Source organism: Triticum aestivum, chromosome 5A (assembly GCF_018294505.1).
Source record: "Triticum aestivum cultivar Chinese Spring chromosome 5A, IWGSC CS RefSeq v2.1, whole genome shotgun sequence".
NCBI lineage: Eukaryota > Viridiplantae > Streptophyta > Magnoliopsida > Poales > Poaceae > Triticum > Triticum aestivum.
The window spans coordinates 68,924,226-68,950,094 of NC_057806.1; positions in this window are offsets into that span (position 1 = coordinate 68,924,226).

Below are 25,869 nucleotides of genomic sequence, written 5' to 3' on the forward strand. Positions count from 1 at the left end.
TAGTTGGACTAGGAAAGAGGAGTCCTACTCCTACTAGGAGGAGGACTCCCCCCTCCTTGGCGCGCCTCAAGGGCCGGCCGGCCTCCCCCCTTGCTCCTTTATATACAGGGGCAGGGGGCACCTCTAGACATACAAGTTGATCTTCGTGATCATTCTCTTAGCCGTGTGCGGTGCCCCGCTCCACCATAATCCTCGATAATATTGTAGTGGTGCTTAGGCGAAGCCCTGCGACGATAGAACATCAAGATCGTCACCACGCCATCGTGCTGACGGAACTCTTCCTCGACACTTTGCTGGATCGGAGTCTGGGGGTCGTCATCGAGCTGAACGTGTGCTAGAACTCGGAGGTGCCGTAGTTTCGGTGTTTGATCGGTCGGGCCGTGAAGACGTACGACTACATCAACCGCGTTGTGCTAACGCTTCCGCTTACGGTCTACGAGGGTACGTAGACAACACTCTCCCCTCTCGTTGCTATGCATCACCATGATCTTGCGTGTGCGTTGGAATTTTTTTGAAATTACTACGTTCCCCAACATTAGAGTGCGTAGGTGACATTAGGGTTTTGGTTGATTCGTGTCTTAAGGTGTTATTCTAGTACAAACTCTATGATAGATTGAACGGAAACAATAGCTTCGTGTTATTTTACTATGGACTCTTGAATAGATCGATCAGAAAGAATAACTTTGAGGTGGTTTCGTACCCTACAATAATCTCTTCGTTTGTTCTCCGCTATTAGTGACTTTGAAGTGACTCTTTGTTGCATGTTGAGGGATAGTTATATGATCTAATTATGTTATCCTTGTTTAGAGAGCTTGCACTAGTGAAAGTATGAACCCTAGGCCTTGTTTCAACACATTGCAATACCGTTTGTGCTCACTTTTATCATTAGTTACCTTCCTGTTTTTATATTTTCAGATTACAAAAACCTATATCTACCATCCATATTGCACTTGTATCACCATCTCTTCGCCAAACTAGTGCACCTATACAATTTACCATTGTATTGGGTGTGTTGGGGACACAAGAGACTCTTTGTTATTTGGTTGCAGGGTTGTTTGAGAGAAACCATCTTCATCCTACGCCTCCCACGGATTGATAAACCTCAGGTCATCCACTTGAGGGAAATTTGTTATTGTCCTACAAACCTCTGCACTTGGAGGCCCAACAATGTCTACAAGAAGGTTGTGTAGTAGACATCACTTTTTTGGCTTATGCCCTCAACCTGTAATCCGACAGAATTACAAATAGTTCAGTTGTCTGCTTTGCTGTATTGCTTGATTTGAATGCTTGTTTGTTACTTGTTACGCTATACTTGAGTTGGCCAATATGTCAGCAGTGCATGATGTACTATCATAAAGAAATGCATGCCTAGTTCATTTGAGTCCTTAACTTTTCCTCTGAACTTCATCACAAGACTGTCTTCGTAGTTTATATGAGGCCACACTGTTAAGTGCTTTCTCGGATTATTTCAACTGCTTAGATGCCTTGCCAACTTAAATATAGCGGTGGTACACTCCCTTTCAACTAGGGATGTCAACTGGGCCCCGTTTAATCACAATTAAAGTCCACTAGTGGTATGATAGTTCAAAAGAGTTTTTGTTTTTGAGGAAAATGAACTAGGGAGCTAGAAAAACTAACTAGATGGGACTGGCGGATGTCGTTTATTTGCCGCTTACATCCCTAGTTTCATCTTACCATTTTAATTTATTTTCGGCTGATGCTGCTTCGAACCATTTAAATATAGCTTGCCATGCTCGGCAATAATTCGTATGCCATTTACCATGTAAGCTTACTGCCTGGATCATGCGATAACCATCTCTTACTTATGTCTAGCGGAAACCTTTCAGGATGTCGTTCACTCTAGGACACAATGTACAACCCCAGAATCTATTTGTGGAAGCAGTGCGCCATCCATGTTACCAGATGGTAGCAGTTCAGGGGCAACACCGCCGGAGAGCAGTCTGAGCACAAATATTATAGTTCTTGAGGCTCTACTAGAGGCAGAAAGAGATGGTGTGGCTGCCATGAATGAGTTAATCTCCATCTTGAAACTGGTAATCATGCAATTAGCTGCACGCATTATGCAAGCAATCCAAGAATTGGAGGAAGTAAGAATGTTGCATTTGAAGACGAAGGAGCTCCTATTGCTTCTGCTATCTGAAGCCCAGGGTATTCCCAGTTCTTCTTTAGATGCCAGTTGAAATTGTCATTAGATTATTGTACTTGCATGTTGTGTCATGTCTCTAGATGGATTATGTTGTAAGACCCCTATGTCGTCCATGAGTTGCAATGATCCGAATTTTTAGGCGAGGTTATCCTTAGTACTTGTATGATTGACATAAGGTGAACTATTTTTTGTGTGAGCATATTGTATTGGATGAAATAACTGTTTGACTCAAAGTGTATCCACCCTACTGAATTGGAAGATCATGGCATTTCTAAATCATAATCATATATAAAGGTGGAATAAATCTTTGTTGTGGTTTTGAAGAAATAAATAACAAAAACGTAGAATTATTTGTGGATATTCGTAATCGAATAAAAATTGGATTTGGATTTAGTTGCCAGGGCCCAGGGCAAACGTGAATGCTAATTCTCCCAAGTTTTGAACGAAGCGGCTAAACACCCCAGACACTTGACATCCTTATCGACCGGATTTACACTGCTGTTGATAGGGGTAGACTAGTAACTTCAATTAGACATGACACGACGGCCTCTGAGCCCATTCAGACACGGTGGGCGCCAAACGTGGGTGGGAAAACACATTTGATTCAAGCTTGTCCGAAAGACATGTGTCTCTCCCTCCATTTCCCCATTTATCCACGGTGGGCGGCAAAACAAACTCTCCTTGTCCAAAATCGATGTAGGCTAATATTTAAAATAGGGGCAGATGTGTAACTTCCCTCAGACGTGACACAACGGCCCTACCTGTCAGCCCCGTTCATACACAGTGGGCGCCAACCGTGGGCGGCAAAACACCCTCTCCTCGCCCGAAATCGTTACCGACAAATATTTGGGAGATGCGAGATTACCGTCCTATCCCCAACCGACGTGATGTCCAAAATTTTAAACGGGGGATAAGTTCATAACTTTCCCACATTTCAGACAAGCGCGTCCCAAAGTTTGAGATCCCCCCTCCCCCTCCATTTCCCCATTCATACACCGTCGGCACCACGACAACCTCCCAACTGTGGCCACCTTCCTCCGTCCGCCACCCCATCCTCCACCTTGCCGGAGCCGCTACCCCTACACCGTCGTCAACTGCGAGAGATGCACGTCTCTCATCCATGGCGCCGGACCAGGATCCTTTCATCGCGTCATCTCGCTTCATCTACGCCATCGTCCAACTTGCCGTTGCCGCTCCTACGACCGCCTCATCCACGGCAACAGGATTTATCCTCCGACCCGGCCGTCTGCCGTCTAAAGTCTTCTTCCCCACCACCGACAGCCATCGCACTCGCAGCACACTCAACGAATCAGCAGGGGCCTACACGACGTTGCAAGAGAAGTGGTACTCTTCCATACGTGCTTAAGTTACTGATCTCACCTGGAAAATAGATCGTAAATTGTTTACTATACTTTTCTTGTCCGTACCAAATTGTAGTGGCTAGTTGAAAGCAAACATTGGTTCCGAAGTAGCTTTGTCCGGTTTGCACCTTCAAATCCGCCATGGCACGGTCACTATACTCCTAAAGCTTATGGTACCCCCCCTTTATATTCACTACCATCATCGTAGGTGCTTCACTCCTTCGTGTCGTGCTAGCACTGCTCCTCAAGACCTCAACCCATCAATCGAAACAACATGCCACTCATAATTCCAAAGCTTACGTGTTGAAATACGAATCTGATATGATGCTCATATTACTAAAACAGAGAACGTTTAATTGGTCACCTAATGTTCCTATATTCGTTTCGAAAATCATGTGCGCCACCCACTGGTCCAGCTAGTTCCACTTTCCTGATTTTACTTTTGATGCTTAGGGTTTCCCCTTTCATCTACTCTACTATGATCTGCATAGGTGCTTTCTGTCATACTAGCATTACTCCACCCTTCAAGCTAAACAACACAACACTCAAAATTCCAAAGCTTAGTTGTTCAAATATGATTGTGATATGATACTGATATTAGTTAACAGACACATTTAATTGGTTAGCTAAAGGTCCACTTGAGTTTCCAAATGCATGTCGCGGCATATAGAGAGACAGCAGAATTGCATTTCTTTATCACTTGTTGACTGTACTTTCTTTTCCATACCAAATCTTAGTTGTTATTTCAAAGCAAACATCAGTTGCTAACTACCCTTTGTGCGGTTTGCAGCTTTAGATCTGCCATCCCACTGCCACGGCCAACACTATACTAATCATGCTTACGGTTTCCCCATTTTATGATGACCACGATCAGCCTACGTGGTTCGTGTTGTAATAGCACTGCTCCACCCATCGAGCTAAACAAGCTTAGTTGTACAAATTCAAATATGATATTATGCTGATATTAGTAAAACTGAGAGATGTTTAATTGGTCAGCTAAATGTTCCTACTTTAGTTTTGAAATGCATGTGAGCCACATACGGAGAGACCGGAAGGAATAGTATTTCTCTACGCGCAATGGTTCATCATGCGTGGCCAATTGACATTGTATAGAAATACTTGTAATATCTTCAATCTGCTTGGTCTTCTGCTCTTTTTTAAGATGATCCTCTTCTCTTGCGGTCGACTGGTCAGGTCGAGTTATTCTCCCTTAGTATATTTTGAATCTGTCAGGTCAGGTCGACTTGTTCTTCTTTACAATATGTTGAAGCTGTCATCCGCGAAGTATCATCACTTCTGGAGCTCTCATATTTTCAGTAGTAGGCCACATTATATTAATGCACACACCAAATTACAGCATGCATGGCACCTCTTAGAAGAATTACAGAGATAGCACAAAGTGGTTTACATGGAGGAAGTATTGGATTAGAATGACTTCTGCATTACAAAGATAATCTCACTTGTTTTTATGTTTTCATGCTTGTCAGGTATTGAACATTATCAAAATGAATATGAGAATAGGCGCATGAGAGGAATATTGCGGAATAATCCATTGGCTAACAAACTTGGCATGGTGGAGGATGGCCTATCTTATTCACCCAACAAGGTGCTTGCTCTAACTTGGCAAGGTTGTATTGGTTGCACATATTTTGCATCTGACCTCTTGCATTACTTCTACTTTGTTACACCATCTGCTTAGTTTAAGCATCATATATGAGTATATGCCATACCTATCCATTTTCTGTACCTATTCCATGTGTCGTCATACTATGTTTTTCAGTCAAATGTTGTTCTTTCGTAATAGATGTCCAAAAGGAAGAGGGTGAGTGCAGATCCTCAAGGAGTACAAACTAGGTACTTGGAAGAGGTAGTGATACGTGTTAAATCAGATAGATCAACAGCCACAGAAAACACAGGCCCAACTATACCACACTTTACCCCTACTCCAGTGGCCAAACCCCTATTAGAACTGCTGAGAGCCCAACGTCAGGTACTGTCTATGATATCAATTCAAAATTTGAACTCCTAAATTTCTGCATGTGCCTTACCTTCTCTCTTGTATGAAAACTAATTTCTGATGAATCTCCTTGCTCAAAGGATCATAGGATCTCACGACAATACTGGGCTCTGCATTGCTCTTGTCAGTACCTCTTGCCCTTTGTCAGCGTACTTACACTCATTGTTGTTTGATTATGTAGCATCACTGCAAATGTTCGCTTCTTTATCCTCCCTTTGCTTGAAATTATAATATCTATATTTACTCTTAGATAAATGTAGAATTAACACAATGGTTGTGAAGTTTTGGATTGCTCATGTAAGTACTTGTTGTCATGTACTCCCTCTGTATCGAATTAATTGTTGATCAATTGGATGTATTTAGAACTTAATAGTGCTAGATACATCCATTTGAGCGACAAGTAATAACGGGCGGTTATTACTGTACTTGCATCGCAGGATAGTTGATTGTTGCTACCTCTTGAGCATGCATTGGTTTTCCCTTGAAGAGGAAAGGGTGATGCAGCACAGTAGCGTAAGTATTTCCCTAAGTTTTTGAGAACCAAGGTATCAATCCAGTAGTAGGTAACACGCAAGTCACCTAGTACCTGCACAAATAAACAAGAACCACGCAACCAACGCGGTCACTTACGAAAGTGAGATCTGATAGAGATAATATGGTAAATATTTTTGGTATTTTTATGATATTGATTGCAAAATAAAGATTGCAAAAATAAACGGTAATAGAAATAGCTAGTTGATAAGAAAATAATATGATGGAACATAGACCCAGGGGCCATAGGTTTCACTAGTGGCTACTCTCAAGATAGCAAATTCTATGGTGGGTAAACAAATTACTGTCGAGCAATTGATAGAAAAGCGAATAATTATGAGAATATCTAGGCATGATCATGAATATAGGCATCACGTCCGCGACAAGTAGACCGAAATGATTTTGCATCTACTACAATTACTCCACACATCAACCGCTATCCAGCATGCATCTAGAGTATTAAGTTCCTAAGAATAGAGTAACGCATTAGGCAAGATGGCATGATGTAGAGGGATAAACTCAAGCAATATGATATAAACCCCATCTTTTTATCCTCGATGGCAACAATACAATACGTGCCTTGATGCCCCTGCTCTCATTGGGAAAGGACACCTCAAGGTTGAACCCAAAGCTAAGCACTTCTCCCATTGCAAGAAAGATCAATCTAGTAGGCCAAACCAAACTGATAATTCGAAGAGACTTGCAAAGATATTAAATCATGCATAAAAGATTTCAGAGAAGAATCAAATATTGTTCATAGATTGTCACATCCCTAGTTCTGGCCTGTCCTATGCCTGCTTCCATCTGAGCATCATGTTTAAATTTTTGAAACCTGAACTGAGGAATTTTGGAAGCCTCAAAAACTTAAATAAAAGAAGGGCAAAAACCCTAAAAATCTCATTCATTGCTCCAAAATGCTCTTCTTAAATGTTTGATAATTTTGGTAAGGGTTCTGGTCCCAACCAAAATATTGAACATTTTTAAGGATTTATTTTTGGGACTTTGAATTTAAATCATTAGCTATTTGAATTTGAATTATATTCATATAACTAGAATATAATTTCAAATACCCCTGAAATATTTTATGAGCTTTTGGAAAAGTCCATATAGCAAAATAAAAATATTCAGAGGAGCTTTTGGCATTGTTTGAATTATTTTAAATTCAAAACAGTGGCAAAAGATTAAATAAAAATAAAACAAACAGAACAATAAAACAGGAGAGAGAGGAAACCTACCTGGGCCACTTACCCGCAGCCTACCTGGCGCCACCAACCGGCCCAGCCGGCCCAGCCCATCTCCACCCCCTCCCCTGTCGTCTTCCTCCCTCGCCAGAAGGACAGAGGCGAGGCGTGGCGCGCGCCCGAGAGGCCTCGGCCACCTCCTGCTTCCTCCTCGACGCCCGGAGACGCCACGCACCTCCCTGCCTCTCTTCCTCACTCTCCCGCGTCCTCATCCTCTCCCCGGAACACTCTCCCCCTCCTCTGTTCTCCTCACCCGAACGGAGCCGCCGCCACCGACGAGAGCCACCGTGGCTACCGGCCACCCCACGCCTCACCGACGCCCCAGGAAGCTCCGCCCCGACCCCCTCTTCCTCCCCACCGATCCACGGCCCTCCGGAAGCCCTGCAGCGTCGCCCTCAAGCTCGCCCCCAACCTTCGGCCGCCGGCGAACTTTCGAGGATTCGCGAGCTCCAGCCCCTCCCCGGCCTCGCCGTTGCCTCCACCAGATCCGCTGTGAGCTACTCTTCCATTCCCCCTCCTCCTCGCGCTCGTTCCCGTACTCTAGCCGCCCTAACCACCTTGCCGAGCGCTCCTCGCCGCCGGCCATGGCACCGCCGTGGCCACAGGTGTCCTAGCTCGCGTCTGAGCACGCCCTCGGGCTCGAGATGTTCCCAGGAGCCGAAAACTCCCATCGGTTCGTCCGTAGCCGCACCATAGCATCGTCTTAGGCGATGCCCGAGCTCCGGTCGCCGCCTCTCTCGCCGTAGTTGCCGCTACCGGTCACCCCAGCCGCGGCCACAGCCACCGCTGGACGCGCCGCGTCGCGGACGTTCTAATGAGCCAAACCGCGCGCCAAACCATCGCCCCTAGCTCAAATCCGAGCCGCGCCGCCGTGCGGAATGGTCGCCGCCGGCGATACTCCGGCGACTGCCGACGGGGCACGCTTAATCAGTGTTAATGGCCCCACTAATTAAACCCACAGCCACTGACAGTGGGCCCCACCCCTGGTCAAACCCCAGTCAGCGCTGGGTTTGACCGGGATTAGCTCCTGTGTCACTGACGTGTGGCCCCCACACGTCAGGTTTGACCTGGGGCGCCCAGTTGACCCTGCTGACGTCACAGTGACGTGGGGCTGACGCCATAAATCATTTCTGGATTTATTATTATTTCAGGAATTTCAGAAAATAGCTAAAACTTCAATAAATCATAGAAAATTAACCGTAACTCCAAATTAAATAATTTATATATGAAAAATTATCAGAAAAATTCAAGGAATCCATCTGTACCATTTTCATGCATGTTTGAACAATGTTTGTCCTCTGTTTTGGACAAAACGTTTAAAGGGCATTTAAATAATCACATATGGAGTTTGAATTTGAATCTTGTATTCAAACCAACTTCATTTAATCTGTTGCTAGTTGCATTAGCTCAAAACACATTCATTTTGCCATGTCATGATCATGCATCATATTGTGCATTGCATTGATTGTGTTCCCTTCTGTGTTGCCGGTATTTGTCCCCTCTCGATAGACGTGATACCGATGATGTGATCGTTGACACTGATGAAGACTCAATGTTATCTTCAGAAGTGCCAGGCAAGCAAAACCCCCTTGTTCATTCCGATACAATCCCACTCTCTCGCTCCTGCTCTCTTTTACTGCATTAGGACAACAACGATTCAACTGTTACTTGCTGCGGTAGCTGAACCCCTTTATCCTCTGCATGACCTGTCATTGCCACAGTAAATAGATTGAAACCCACTAGTATGAGTAGGAGTTGTTTGAGCCCTGTTGTGCCTACTCATTCATGCTTGTTGTCATGCCTGCTACTGCTTAGAGTTGAGTCAGGTCTGATTCATCGGGGATGAATCAGAGGCGTGTGAACATGTCCTACTGTGTGTGAGCTAAGTGTGTGAACACGATTTGGTAAAGGTAGCGGTGAGAGGCCATGTAGGAGTACATGGTGGGTTGTCTCATTGAAGCCGTCCTCAGGAACTGAGTTCTGTGTTTGTGATCCATGATTCAGCTACTACCATGCATTGGGCCCTGAAATATGACCCCGCTCGACTTCTTATTCACCCTTGTCCTCTGTCCAGGAGTTGCAAGTAGTTTCTGGTGTTTGTAGTATGCTGGAGGCCGTGGACAGCGCTGACCGTAGGGGTGGGCTGTGATGCGGTAGGCACGTGGCCGGGTAAACCGGGCGCCCGTTTGGTGTCACGGAACCCTGTTCACATCGTTTGGGGCTGTGAGCGAAACTCCGGCCGGATCTCCTCATGGATGGAACCCGAATAGGCGATAAACCTGGACTAGAGACTTGAGTGTTTAGGTAGGTCGTGGTCTACACCCACGTCGGCTTTCGCTTGAAGTCTGCCGAGCACATGTCGTGTGCAGACGCTAAGTGGTGGAAACATGTATGAAGAAGTACACCCCTGCAGGGTTAACATCATCTATTCGAATAGCCGTGTCCGCGGAAAAGGACTTCTGGGTTGCTTATATCAGTTCATAGACAAGTGAAAGTGGATACTCTAAAATACGCAAGATAAGCGTGAGTGCTATGGATGGCGTTCTCGTAGGGGAACGAGAGCGGATCCATAGTGGTGTATTGATATGGTGAATATGTGGACTCGTGTGCGCCACCTCAAAAGAGTCGCTTGCAGTCGTAGTTTAGGATAGCCACCGAGTCAAAGCTGGCTTGCTGCAGTTAAACCCCACCATCCCCTTGTTGAAAATGATGCATATGTAGTTAGTTCTGATGTAAGTCTTGCTGGGTACATTTGTACTCACGTTTGCCTATTTTATGTTTTGCAGAGAGACTTCGGTCTCACTAGTAGTTCCACGTGGACTTCGATGTTTAGCTTGTTACCTCAGCTACGATCTTGTGCCCTCGGCAGGATTGGTAGATAGTCAGGCTTCTCAGCCTTTTTCATTTATAGATGTCTGTACTCAGACATGTTAAGCTTCCGCATGTGCTTTGACTTGTATGCTCTGATTGTTGGGTCATAAGACCCATGTTTGTAATATCTCGCTCCTCGGAGCCTATTGAATATTTACTTGTGTCGTAGAGTCATGTTGTGATGCCATGTTGTATTTGCACATATCGAGCATATTGTGTATATGTTATTGAAATGCTTGGTATGTGTGGGATCTGGCTATCTAGTTGTTTATCCTTAGTAGCCTCTCTTACCGGGAAATGTCTCCTAGTGTTTCCACTGAGCCATGGTAGCTTGCTGCTGCTCCGAAACATTTAGGCTGGCCGGCATGTGTCCTTCTTCGTTCCTGTGTCTGTCCCTTCGGGGAAATGTCACGCGATGAATACCGGAGTCCTGTTAGCCCGCTACAGCCCGGTTCACCGGAGTCCTGCTAGCCTAGTGCTACAGCCTGGATTCACTCGCTGATGACCGACACGTTCGATGTTGGGTCATGGATGCCTGTCCCTATAAGTTTGTGCCACTTTGGGTTTACGACTAGACATGTCAGCCCGGGCTCCTTATCATATGGATGCTAGCGACACCGTCATATACGTGTGCCAAAAGGCACAAACGGTCCCGGGCAAAGGTAATGCGACACCCGTGGGAATACCGTGCGTGAGGCCGCAAAGTGATATGAGGTGTTACATGCTAGATCGATGTGGCATTGAGTCGGGGTCCTGACAGCGTTGGTATCAGAGCTTGACTGCCTGTAGGATTACCAAGCCAAACTGGTCGAAGTTGAGTCTAGAAATTCCTTAGTTATATAAGGGAATTGATTGTGGGATGGAACGTAAGGCTCTTTTTACTCCTTATACTTTATGCCCTTCTGATCTGAGTCATCTTATCTTTCCTACGGGGATTAAGAACTAGGCTATCTCTTCTTTCTATCAGGATCACGTGTTACTAATCAGTGGACTTATAAGATTGTTGGATTTAAGTCTCAGTTCAGTTCCTACTACTTTCGTATGTTAATTGTTGATCTCGGAACCTTGGTATTGTGCTTCTGAGTGGTTATGCCACCATTTTTGTGAATGTCTCAAATCTTTTCCGAGCATTTACAGCCGTTATGCTGTCCGAGTCATCCCAGGTTTCTAAAGAGTCTGATGCATTTGCAAAATCCTTTTTCTCCGGTTTCAATGTCTGTTAGGCCAGGTTAATCACACAAATTGTTGAGCTGAGGTACTCTACTGCCTCAACCTTTATGTTGGAGTTATTATTATGACCCTAGGTGTCTCAGGGGATCATCTAGTAGTCTAGCCATGATTTATGTTCCAGTGTGATGACTCTGGCCGTCATTATCGAAAGCATCCCGTGATGCCATTTAGTTAGTAGGTATTCTATTCCTGGGTTCTTAAACCCGATATTCACCCTACTTACATCATGTTGATAGTGATGCTAGTTCTTTTAGTATATTAGTAACCTTTGCGATAGTCCTCGAGGTCCGTGGTATATCGTTCTTCCAAATACCATGAACCATTATGGCAGAAGTTTGTTGGATCAAAAGATCACAACAGGCCCTCTATGAGTTCTCCATGCTATATTGTGACTCTGCCAGCTCAACCTTTCTGCATGGGTTATCCGGAAGAATTATGTTGAACTTTGTTCGGCATACCAACCCATGTATCCACAACTCAGAAAGTTATATGTTCCTTTGAGTTGTCCCTCTTTAGTTGTCTACTGACCTTCGTCTATCAATTGATAGTCAAGAGTATGCGTGCGTTCGTTTATCGATGCCTATTACTCTTGTGGTCCATCAAGCCATTCTATCGCGGAATGACTAGGAGAAACAAACTCCAGTACCTCTTCCCTATCCAGGATTGGGTCAAAGAAGTTGTGCTCCGCAGATCAAATTGCTAATCCAGCTTTTGTTTTGCTCTACCTTGGAGTATTACATATTTTATATCGAGATTGTTATAGGAATTGCACACCATCCTATGAACTCTTGGTACAGTGATACTTCTTGCCATCATTGTTCATTCCTCGGTTCCTGTGTTATTGTAACCGGAATGCCGACAAATGAATCATGGCGTGTGAAATCAATACTCCTAGCAACCTTGTTGCTTGGTAGTTAAAGGATAATAATTTCATTCTTAGCATGTTGGTTAGTGAATCATCATTCTAAGATTGATCGTGCTACCTAGTCCATTCTCCTGGTTCACTCCTCGATCGATGAGTTAGGATTATTTCAAATCCTTGCCCTACTGATCATATCGTCTTGCCCTGGAAAGCAAGATTGTTCTCAAGCTTAGTAACATACCGGTGGTTTGTGATTTTCCGAAGATCTTCTCGGAAGTATTACCAGGTTGTCACCTGACCGCTGTGTTGAGCTTGTGATCAAGTTGGGTTCTTGTGAACCACCCTCTCTCCAAGATCGGTGTTAGATATCCCTGAGCTAGTTGGTTAAGCTAGACAACAACTTGGAGAGTTGGAAGATAAAATCTTGCCTGACTTAGTTCGTTCCAAAGGGATATTCTTGTGTAGTGTGTGTTGAAGAAAGATGATATCTTCATCGATTGGTCCCTGTGATCAGTTGTTGGACCTATTGTCTTATCAATCCTTTGATTTGAGTGTGGGCCATCGTCAAGTCAAATCAGTACCAACGATGCTCGTAATGTTCTCTTATTCGTGGTTGATCCCTCGAGCATACACCATTACATCTTTGGTCTGACCAATGCTATCACCGTGTTCACTTAACTATGGAATTCCTTTTAAAAGGAAACCCGGATGAATTGTTGTTGAGCCCATTGACAACATCCTTATCTCCTCCATGATTTTGTTGAACATTAAGCTAGTGTTGGAAACTTTTGAAAGCATTTGTTCATGCTAGTTCATGAAGCATATGTTCGGATGTAAGAAGTGACTTCCTCCAGTTCATGTGCATTTGATGCAAGTTGCCGCCATGGATTCGAGAAAGTCAATGTTGTTTCCTTTGGAATCATCCCAAATCAGTCATGCACACGTGCGAAGAATTCTGTGGTTTGAAGACTTGCAACCTTCAATCTATATGTACCCCTAGCACACCAAGCCACTGATTGATTTGTTCAAGGAGAAGGAGTTCCTTCATAAGAGCTAATCCGGACTTATGTAAGGACTTCGATACCCTCGTTGATGGTTCCCCCTCCTGAACTCGGTAGTGTTTTATTATAAGACTACTTTGTGGTCATGCTTGTCTTGGACAACGTGTTCACATGTTTGTAGCAGAACCAGCTCATGTTTTGGAGCTTGCTATCGTAGTTCATCTCCCGAGAATCCCGCAACGTCATCTCGTCGATTTGTGTTGCAAACTTTCATTTTTCTTCCTAAGACTCGATGAGCCTGGAATATCCTAACACCAACCAGAGTTGAATCTCAGGCAGATATGATGGTTGGAACATTTCCCTAAGAACTATAATATTGGTCTCTCAATAACCGGTAAGGTGGATGTCGTGGCCAACACACCCATCCGGTAGACCTATTATTATAGTATCTTGTTTGAGGAAGTTGGCCACCCCCCCCCATAGGGATTTCGTAGGATTTACTCCCTAGTTGCCCCTATGGATTTCTGAGATCCCGAAGTCCGACCTTTTTACTTGATGTTCTAGATATCAAACCATATCTATGAGTGGGTTACACTAGCACATCAAGGAGAACATTAGAAGCGGAGTGCTAAGTGTCTCTCGGTCGATCATCCAGATTTTGTTTCCTTGGCCTCGCCAAGGGTGAAATCTGAGAAGGTGTTATCTTCCTTTGCATCTGCATCCTCCATCACCATTCATCATGGTAGTAAGTTGTGTTACCGGACCCTTGACACGGATGTTGGTAAAACCTTGATGATTATGGAATTGCTCAAGTTCTTGAGAGCACGGACAAGCGCTAGGTATTATCGCTGGCACTAACCGGGATTGCTCCTAGTCTCGTCGGTTATGCTATAACCACTCCAACAGTGAATTCACTCTTTATTGTCGGGTTCTTCCCCAGTTACCAGAATCATTCCTAGCATTTGCATTTTGTTCCTAGCTTGCACCGCCAATGTGCCATTCTACCATGGGTCTCTTCCATTTCCGGTGGCAAGCAAATTCATCCATTACGTTGTCTTCAACAAGGTAATCCACATCATCCAAGTCCGAGTATGCCATTCTACCGACCCCCTCCAAACGATCGCTCGAGAATTGTCTTAGGCTGGTTTAAAGAGTTTCAATGATCTCTGAATCAAAAGTAATTCTTTTTGCCACTTAAGGGAATATCTCTACGAGTCACCTTCCCTAAGGTGTATCGTTATGGTATCATGGCAACTCAACTCCTCGCTACGTTGACAATCGTTTACCACCTTCTTAAGCGTGAAATTGTTGTCTACCTAGTGAACCTTCGTCATCCGTTTCTTTCCACCCCTCTTGATGTGTATCTCGTGTCTCAACCCGAGAGATGGTCCTATGTCTCATTCCGTGAGTTGTTCGATCTTCGAGAAGATCGACCCTTCTAGAGTCTCCTTCTTCCCTCCATGTCATGTTGACAGGATTTCTCAGAGCAGGACTTCAAGACAATAATGGTGTTCAAATCAACGTTCATTTGAAGTGCACCCGGGATCATGAAGATTATACTAGTTTGCGTTTTCCCTTCGTCTTACCCTACCCTTGAATCTCGGGTCGAGATTCTTGTTTAGTGGGGGTGAGTTGTCACATCCCTAGTTCTGGCCTGTCCTATGCCTGCTTCCATCTGAGCATCATGTTTAAATTTTTGAAACCTGAACTGAGGAATTTTGGAAGCCTCAAAAACTTAAATAAAAGAAGGGCAAAAACCCTAAAAATCTCATTCATTGCTCCAAAATGCTCTTCTTAAATGTTTGATAATTTTGGTAAGGGTTCTGGTCCCAACCAAAATATTGAACATTTTTAAGGATTTATTTTTGGGACTTTGAATTTAAATCATTAGCTATTTGAATTTGAATTATATTCATATAACTAGAATATAATTTCAAATACCCCTGAAATATTTTATGAGCTTTTGGAAAAGTCCATATAGCAAAATAAAAATATTCAGAGGAGCTTTTGGCATTGTTTGAATTATTTTAAATTCAAAAGAGTGGCAAAAGATTAAATAAAAATAAAACAAACAGAACAATAAAACAGGAGAGAGAGGAAACCTACCTGGGCCACTTACCCGCAGCCTACCTGGCGCCACCAACCGGCCCAGCCGGCCCAGCCCATCTCCACCCCCTCCCCTGTCGTCTTCCTCCCTCGCCAGAAGGATAGAGGCGAGGCGTGGCGCGCGCCCGAGAGGCCTCGGCCACCTCCTGCTTCCTCCTCGACGCCCGGAGACGCCACGCACCTCCCTGCCTCTCTTCCTCACTCTCCCGCGTCCTCATCCTCTCCCCGGAACACACTCCCCCTCCTCTGTTCTCCTCACCCGAACGGAGCCGCCGCCACCGACGAGAGCCACCGTGGCTACCGGCCACCCCACGCCTCACCGACGCCCCAGGAAGCTCCGCCCCGACCCCCACTTCCTCCCCACCGATCCACGGCCCTCCGGAAGCCCTGCAGCGTCGCCCTCAAGCTCGCCCCCAACCTTCGGCCGCCGGCGAACTTTCGAGGATTCGCGAGCTCCAGCCCCTCCCCGGCCTCGCCGTTGCCTCCACCAGATCCGCTGTGAGCTACTCTTCCATTCCCCCTCCTCCTCGCGCTCGTTCCCGTACTCTAGCCGCCCTAACCACCTTGCCGAGCGCTCCTCGCCGCCGGCCATGGCACCGCCGTGGCCACAGGTGTCCTAGCTCGCGTCTGAGCACGCCCTCGGGCTCGAGATGTTCCCAGGAGCCGAAAACTCCCATCGGTTCGTCCGTAGCCGCACCATAGCATCGTCTTAGGCGATGCCCGAGCTCCGGTCGCCGCCTCTCTCGCCGTAGTTGCCGCTACCGGTCACCCCAGCCGCGGCCACAGCCACCGCTAGACGCGCCGCGTCGCGGACGTTCTAATGAGCCAAACCGCGCGCCAAACCATCGCCCCTAGCTCAAATCCGAGCCGCGCCGCCGTGCGGAATGCTCGCTGCCGGCGATACTCCGGCGACTGCCGACGGGGCACGCTTAATCAGTGTTAATGGCCCCACTAATTAAACCCACAGCCATTGACAGTGGGCCCCACCCCTGGTCAAACCCCAGTTAGCGCTGGGTTTGACCGGGATTAGCTCCTGTGTCACTGACGTGTGGCCCCCACACGTCAGGTTTGACCTGGGGCGCCCAGTTGACCCTGCTGACGTCACAGTGACGTGGGGCTGACGCCATAAATCATTTCTGGATTTATTATTATTTCAGGAATTTCAGAAAATAGCTAAAACTTCAATAAATCATAGATAATTAACCGTAACTCCAAATTAAATAATTTATATATGAAAAATTATCAGAAAAATTCAAGGAATCCATCTGTACCATTTTCATGCATGTTTGAACAATGTTTGTCCTCTGTTTTGGACAAAACGTTTAAAGGGCATTTAAATAATCACATATGGAGTTTGAATTTGAATCTTGTATTCAAACCAACTTCATTTAATCTGTTGCTAGTTGCATTAGCTCAAAACACATTCATTTTGCCATGTCATGATCATGCATCATATTGTGCATTGCATTGATTGTGTTCCCTTCTGTGTTGCCGGTATTTGTCCCCTCTCGATAGACGTGATACCGATGATGTCATCGTTGACACTGATGAAGACTCAATGTTATCTTCAGAAGTGCCAGGCAAGCAAAACCCCCTTGTTCATTCCGATACAATCCCACTCTCTCGCTCCTGCTCTCTTTTACTGCATTAGGACAACAACGATTCAACTGTTACTTGCTGCGGTAGTTGAACCCCTTTATCCTCTGCATGACCTGTCATTGCCACAGTAAATAGATTGAAACCCACTAGTATGAGTAGGAGTTGTTCGAGCCCTGTTGTGCCTACTCATTCATGCTTGATTGTCATGCCTGCTACTGCTTAGAGTTGAGTCAGGTCTGATTCATCGGGGATGAATCAGAGGCGTGTGAACATGTCCTACTGTGTGTGAGCTAAGTGTGTGAACACGATTTGGTAAAGGTAGCGGTGAGAGGCCATGTAGGAGTACATGGTGGGTTGTCTCATTGAAGCCGTCCTTAGGAACTGAGTTCTGTGTTTGTGATCCATGATTCAGCTACTACCATGCATTGGGCCCTGAAATATGACCCCGCTCAACTTCTTATTCACCCTAGTCCTCTGTCCAGGAGTTGCAAGTAGTTTCTGGTGTTTGTAGTATGCTGGAAGCCGTGGACAGCGCTGACCGTAGGGGTGGGCTGTGATGCGGTAGGCACGTGGCCGGGTAAACCGGGCACCCGTTTGGTGTCACAGAACCCTGTTCACATCGTTTGAGGCTGTGAGCGAAACTCCGGCCGGATCTCCTCATGGATGGAACCCGAATAGGCGATAAACCTGGACTAGAGACTTGAGTGTTTAGGTAGGTCGTGGTCTACACCCACGTCGGCTTTCGCTTGAAGTCTGCCGAGCACATGTCGTGTGCAGACGCTAAGTGGTGGAAACATGTATGAAGAAGTACACCCCTGCAGGGTTAACATCAACTATTCGAATAGCCGTGTCCGCGGAAAAGGACTTCTAGGTTGCTTATATCAGTTCATAGACAAGTGAAAGTGGATACTCTAAAATACGCAAGATAAGTGTGAGTGCTATGGATGGCGTTCTCATAGGGGAACGAGAGCGGATCCATAGTGGTGTATTGATATGGAGAATATGTGGACTCGTGTGCGCCACCTCAAAAGAGTCGCTTGCAGTCGTAGTTTAGGATAGCCACCGAGTCAAAGCTAGCTTGCTGCAGTTAAACTCCACCATCCCCTTGTTGAAAATGATGCATATGTAGTTAGTTCTGATGTAAGTCTTGATGGGTAAATTTGTACTCACGTTTGCCTATTTTATGTTTTGCAGAGAGACTTCGGTCTCACTAGTAGTTCCACGTGGACTTCGATGTTTAGCTTGTTACCTCAGCTACGATCTTGTGCCCTCGGCAGGATTGGTAGATAGTCAGGCTTCTCAGCCTTTTTCATTTATAGATGTCTATACTCAGACATGTTAAGCTTCCGCATGTGCTTTGACTTGTATGCTCTGATTGTTGGGTCATAAGACCCATGTTTGTAATATCTCGCTCCTCGGAGCCTATTGAATATTTACTTGTGTCGTAGAGTCATGTTGTGATGCCATGTTGTATTTGCACATATCGAGCATATTGTGTGTATGTTATTGAAATGCTTGGTATGTGTGGGATCTGGCTATCTAGTTGTTTATCCTTAGTAGCCTCTCTTACCGGGAAATGTCTCCTAGTGTTTCCACTGAGCCATGGTAGCTTGCTGCTGCTCCGGAACACTTAGGCTGGCCGGCATGTGTCCTTCTTCGTTCCTGTGTCTGTCCCTTCGGGGAAATGTCACGCGATGAATACTGGAGTCCTGTTAGCCCGCTACAGCCCGGTTCACCGGAGTCCTGCTAGCCTAGTGCTACAGCCTGGATTCACTCGCTGATGACCGACACGTTCGATGTTGGGTCATGGATGCCTGTACCTGTAAGTTTGTGCCACTTTGGGTTTACGACTAGACATGTCAGACCGGGCTCCTTATCATATGGATGCTAGCGACACTGTCATATACGTGTGCCAAAAGGCGCAAACGGTCCCGGGCAAAGGTAATGCGACACCCGTGGGAATACCGTGCGTGAGGCCGCAAAGTGATATGAGGTGTTACATGCTAGATCGATGTGGCATTGAGTCGGGGTCCTGACATAGATAATCTTGATCATAAACCCACAATTCATCGGATCTTTAAAAACACACCGCAAAAAGAATTACATCAAATAGATCTCCAAGAGAATCGAGGAGAACTTTGTATTGATATCCAAAGAGAGAGAAGTAGCCATCTAGCTAATAACTATGGACCCGAAGGTCTGTGGTAAACTACTCACACATCATCGGAGAGGCTATGGTGTTGATGTAGAAGCCATCCATGATAGATTCCCCCTCCGGTGGAGCGCCGGAAAAGGCCCCAAGATGGGATCTCACAGGTAGAGAAGGTTGCACTGGTGTATAATAAAGCCTAATAATGTCCAAAACAGGATATAATATAGCATGGAACAATCAAAAATTATAGATACGTTGGAGACATATCAAGCATCCCCAAGCTTAATTCCTGCTCGTCCTCGAGTAGGTAAATGATAAAAACAGAATTTTTATGTGGAATGCTACCTAGCATAATTCTCAATATAATTTTATTTATTGTGGCATGAATGTTTAGATCCGAAAGATTCAAGAAAAAAGTTTAATATTGACATAGAAAAATAATACTTCAAGCATACTGAGGGAGTCCTGGATTAGGGGGTCTCTGGACAGCCGGACTATATCCTTTGGCCGGACTGCTGGAACATGAAGATAGAAGATTGAAGACTTCGTCTCGTGTCCGGATGGGACTTTACTTGGCGTGGAAGGCGAGCTAGGCAATACGGATATGTATAACTCCTCCTTTGTAACCGACCTTGTGTAACCCTAGCCCCCTCCGGTGTCTATATAAACCGGAGGGTTTTAGTCCGTAGCACAAGAGACAATCATACCATAGGCTAGCTTCTAGGGTTTAGCCTCTCTTATCTCGTGGTAGATCAACTCTTCTAACACTCATATCATCAAGAACAATCAAGCAGGACATAGGGCACTACCTCCATCAAGAGGGCCCGAACCTGGGTAAAACATCGTGTCCCTTGCCTCCTGTTACCATCCGCCTTAGACACACAGTTTGGGACCCCCTACCCGCGATCCGCCGGTTTTGACCCCGACATTGGTGCTTTCATTGAGAGTTCCATTGTGTCGTCATCATAAGGAAGATGGCTCGCCTCGTTGTCAAGGACAACATCACCTTTGGGGGAACCCTGGCTGTAGGCCAAACTCTCTGACTAGGCGGCTTCGTCATGACTGCCCGCTCGGCCGATGCACCGACGATGACATCTCGGGTCATCAAAAATAGCCTCCACATCGGCTCAAAATTTGCGGAGCAGATGGATCCAATAGAGCTCTCCTCTTTGAACGAGCTCTTGGATCGCATTGCCGCTCTGGGAGTCGCTATGGACTACGATCGGATCGGGCTTAAACCCAACCAAACGGAGATTAACTCTCCACCGGTCACCCATCAAATAGCAGTGGTGGAGGAGCAATGCGGCGATTCTCCCTCTATCCTAAGGACGAACTATGCCCGGATTCCTGAGCTCTCCGAACAGGATACACGCTCGCGGGAGGACGCCGCCCTAACCCTGAATCCAGAATCAGGCTGCATACCAAACCCGTAGGGCAACATCCCGGAGCCCGAACTTCCAAGATCGGAAACTCCCCTGCCCCGGGATCACAGAGTGGGTCAAGGTCTGGACTTAAATCCACACACCCACCCAGATACGAACTATCTTTCCCACATTAGGCAAGCGCCCCAAGAGATAGTACATCCCTATTGGGCCAGATTCCTCCTTGTAATGAACAAGGTCAAGGACTGTCGTGAGGAAGATGCAATTTCGTTCTTTTACAACAATTGCACGGACAAGGGAGTCTTCAACGCCATAAGTCGCCGTGATGTAGCACACTTCGCTGAACTGGTGGACGTAGTACGGAAATACTGTGCGATGGAAAGTGCCTGGAAAGCCCAAACACAATTTTGGGATAATCCGGCTCTGACAAAACCCCCAGTCCGAACTAAAAGGGCACAGGCGTGGAACCGTATTGGAGGGATGGCTCAACGGGCCCTGCAAAATCCATAGTACAGCGGATACCATATCAACACACAGCCTTAGAGCATGTTGGGTACTCCGGCAGGTGGCCAAAAGCGGTGAGGATCTTCTCACCCAAAATACCTCAGAGCACCTCCCCACAGATAACAACACAGTATTAACGGTCTTCAAGACCTTCGCCTCAAATAACAGGCGTAAGCGAGCACTCCGCGGCCTTGGCAAAGTCTGCCACATGGCAGCAATAAATCCATGGAGCGCCACGGCTATTACCTTCAACGCCAGTGACGAACCTAAATTCCGAACAGCCCGAGCACCAGCCGCTTTGGTCCTTAGTCCAATTGTGGATGGCTTTCGGCTCACCAAGGTGCTCATGGATGGCGGCAGCGGATTAAACCTCATCTATGAGGAAACTCTCCAAAAAATGGACATAGACAACAACCGTATTGAGCAAAGCAGTACGACCTTCCGAGGAATCATCCCTGGTCGGGAGGCACGTTGCGCTGGGAAAATCACACTTGATGTGGTATTCGGCACTCCGGAGAATTACAGGTCCGAAGAAATTACATTCCAAGTGGCCCCGTTCTGTAGCGGATACCACGCCCTTCTAGGGTGGGAGGCATTCACGATTTTTCAAGCCATACCCCATTACGGGTACATGAAGCTCAAAATGCCCAGACCCAAGGGAATTATCACTCTAGCTAGTGATCCGGACATAGCACTCCGTGCCAAGAACAAAACAGCCACACTAGCCCTCGAGGCATTATCCGAAGCCCTTGTGGCGAAGGAGTTAACCGCGTTGCGCTCCACGGTGGACATGGACGACGTGATACTAGACAAAAGATCCAAGTCCACCACCTTTAAACCAGCGGACGAAATAGTTAAATTCCAAGTCCATCCAATGGACCCTACAAAAATAGCATCCATTGGGGCACAGTTAGACCCCGCTGTAGACGCCACACTACGGGAGTTTCTGCGCGAGAATTGGGACATATTCGCCTGGTGAGGGAGTCCTGGATTAGGGGGTCTCCGGAGAGCCAGACTATATCCTTTGGCTGGACTGTTGGACTATGAAGATACAAGATTGAAGACTTCGTCTCGTGTCCGGATGGGACTCTACTTGGCGTGGAAGGCAAGCTAGGCAATACGGATATGTGTATCTCCTCCTTTGTAACCGACCTTGTGTAACCCTAACATCTCCGGTGTCTATATAAACCGGAGGGTTTTAGTCCGTAGGACACAACAACTACAACATACAATCATACCATAGGCTAGCTTCTAGGGTTGCCTCTCCGATCTAGTGGTAGATCTACTCTTGTACTACCTATATCATCAATATTAATCAAGCAGGATGTAGGGTTTTACCTCCATCAAGAGGGCCCGAACCTGGGTAAAACATTGTGTCCCCTGCCTCCTGTTACCATCCGCCTTAGACGCATAGTTCGGGACCCCCTACACGAGATCCGCCGGTTTTGACACCGACATTGGTGCTTTCATTGAGATTTCCTCTGTGACGTCGCCGTTAGGCTTGATGGCTCCTACTATCATCGATAGCGATGCAGTCCAGGGTGAGACTTTTCTCCCCGGACAGATCTTCGTCTTCGGCGGCTTTGCACTGCGGGCCAATTCGCTTGGCCATCTGGAGCAGATTCAAAGTTACGCCCCTGGCCACCAGGTCAGGTTTGGAAACTTAAGCTACACGGCTGATATCCGTGGAGACTTGATATTCGATGAATACGAGCCTCTGCCTTGTGCGTCACGCGGTGACGAGGAGTACGATCTAGCTCTACCATCGGACAGTGTTCAGGAGATCGCACAGGCAGCCGCTCCGACCCTTAATTCGGAGCCAGTTGCGCCGTCCATGGACGGGTGGATAGACCCTGCCACGGAGGCGTTACCCTCAGCGGCGATCGAGCCAAACATCAACCTTACTTTGCACGAGAGCCGTGTTGTTAAACTGTCGGATCCTTCTCCGACCACGGACTCCACACCGCCTGCGCCCGTTCCTATCGAATCCGGTTGGGTGCCGATATGGAGTTTACCTCCGCGGATATTTTTCAGCACTCGCCCTTTGGCGACATACTGAACTCATTAAGGTCTCTCTCCTTGTCAGGAGGATCCTGGCCGAACTATGTCCGGTAGGGCTGGGATGCAGACGACGAAGAAATTCGCGGCCCACCTCCAGCCACTTAGTAGCCACTGTCGATGACTTAACCGACATGCTCGACTTCGGCTCCGAAGACATCGACGGTATGGACGACTATGCGGGAGACAAAGAGGAAACACTTCCCACAGGGCACTAGAGAACCACCTCATCATACGATATATACATGGTGGATACACCCAAAGAAGGCAATGGCGACGAGATAGCGGCGGATGAACCCTCCAAGAAGCAACCCAAGCGCCGACGTCAGCGGCGCTGCTCTAAGTCCCGCCAAAGCAAAAGTGGTGATACCGGCACAGGAGACAATAACACTCCGGATAGTGCCGAAGACAACAACAATCCCCTCTAGCAAGATTTAGAGCAGGAGGATGGAGGAGCCAGCCCTCCTGAGAGAGAGGCAGATGGAGAGACGGAGGATGATAATTACATGCCCCCCTCCGAAGACGAGGCAAGACTCAGTAATGACGAATTCGCCGTGCCAGAGGATCCTGTCGAACAAGAGCGCTTCAAACGCTGGCTTATAGCCACGGCAAATAGCCTTAAGAAAAAGCAGCAGCAGCTTCAAGCTGATCAAGATCTTCTAGCTGACAGATGGACTGAAGTCCTCGCGGCAGAGGAATATAAACTCGAGCGCCCCTCCAGGAGTTACCCAAAGTGTAGGTTGCTACCCCGACTAGAGGAAGAAGCGTATGATGCGGCTGATCGGCCACCTCGTGGCCGCGATAGAGAGGCATTCCAGCCAAAAAGTCAGCCTGCACCCCGACGCCATTCAAATAAAAAGGCATGGGGGGATACGCCAGACCTGCAAGACATATTGGAGGACAAAGCAAAGCATGCAAGATCGATCTATGGATCACGAGGGCGCGCCACTCTGCGGGACGATAAACGTCACGCCGGACACAATAAAAGCAAATCCGGCCGGGCCGAACACAGCGGGCAAGACCCATTCGAGCTGCATCGAGATATAGCCCAATACAGAGGCGCCGCACACCCCTTATGCTTCACAGACGAAGTAATGGATCATCAAATCCCAGAAGGTTTCAAACCTGTAATTATTGAATCATACGACGGCACAACAGATCCCGCGATATGGATCGAGGATTTCCTCCTCCACATCCACATGGCCCGCGGTGATGACTTACACGCCATCAAATACCTCCCACTAAAGCTCAAGGGACCAGCACGGCATTGGCTTAACAGCTTGCCAGCAGAGTCCATTAGCTATTGGGAAGATCTGGAAGCCGCATTCCTCGACAACTTTCTGGGAACTTATGTGCGGCCACCAGATGCTGATGACTTGAGCCAGATAATCCAGCAGGCAGAAGAATCGACCAGGCAATTCTGGACTCGGTTCCTAACAAAGAAAAATCAAATCGTCGACTGTCTGGATGCAGAGGCCCTAGCGGCTTTCAAACACAACATCCACGACGAATGGCTAGCCTGGCACCTTGGTCAGGAAAAGCCGAAATCTATGGAAGCCCTCACGACACTCATTTGTGTGGGAGAAGACAGCTGGCTGGCTCGCAGTAATAACATATCAAAGAACCATGGTACTTCTGATACCAAGGACGGCAATAGCAGGTCACGTCGCAACAAACATAAGCACCGCATTAACAGCAGTAATAACGAGGATACGACAGTCAATGCCGGATTCAAAAGCTCTAAACCCGGTCAGTGGAAAAAGTCATTCAAACAAAGTACGCCGGGTCCGTCCAGCTTGGACCGTATACTCGATCGCTCGTGTCAAATACACGGCACCCCAGAAAAGCCAGCCAATCACACCAACAGGGATTGTTGGGTATTCAAGCAGGCTGGCAAGTTAATTACCGAAAAAAGGACAAGGGGCCACATAGCGATGACGAGGAGGAGCCCCGGCAGCCACACACCAGAGGACAGAAGAGGTTTCCCCCACAAGTGCGGACGGTGAACATGATATACGCAACCCACATCCCCAAGAGGGAGCGGAAGCGTGCTCTCACGGACGTATATGCGTTGGAGCCAGTCGCCCTAAAGTTCAACCCATGGTCCTCCTATCCGATCACTTACGATCGCAGGGACCATCCCACTAGTATACGTCATGGCAGATTCGCCGCACTGGTTCTGGACCCAATCATTGATGGATTTCACCTCACTCGAGTCCTTATGGATGGCGGCAGCAGCCTGAACCTGCTTTATCAGGACACAGTGCGCAAAATGGGTATAGACCCCTCAAGGATCAAACCCACAAAAACGACCTTTAAGGGCGTCATTCCAAGCGTAGAGGCCCATTGCACAGGATCAATTACACTGGAAGTGGTCTTCGGATCCCCAGATAACTTCAGAAGCGAAGAGTTAATCTTTGATATAGTCCTGTTCCGCAGTGGTTATCATGCACTGCTCGGGCGAACTGCATTTGCGAGATTCAATGCGGTACCGCATTATGCATACCTCAAGCTCAAGATGCCAGGACCTCGCGGGGTTATTACAGTCAATGGAAACACAGAGCGCTCTCTCCGAACGGACGAGCACACCGCGGCCCTCGTAGCAGAAGCACAAAGCAGCCTCCCAAGGCAATCCACCGGTTCGGCGTTTCAAGACCCGGACACCTTCAAGCGCACACGGAGCAATCGGCAACTAGACCGCCTGGCGCGATCTGTGCTCGTGTAGCAATGCGGCCCCCACCCCAGTCCCAGCCAAACAGTGAAACTCGTGCCTCACGTACATAATTA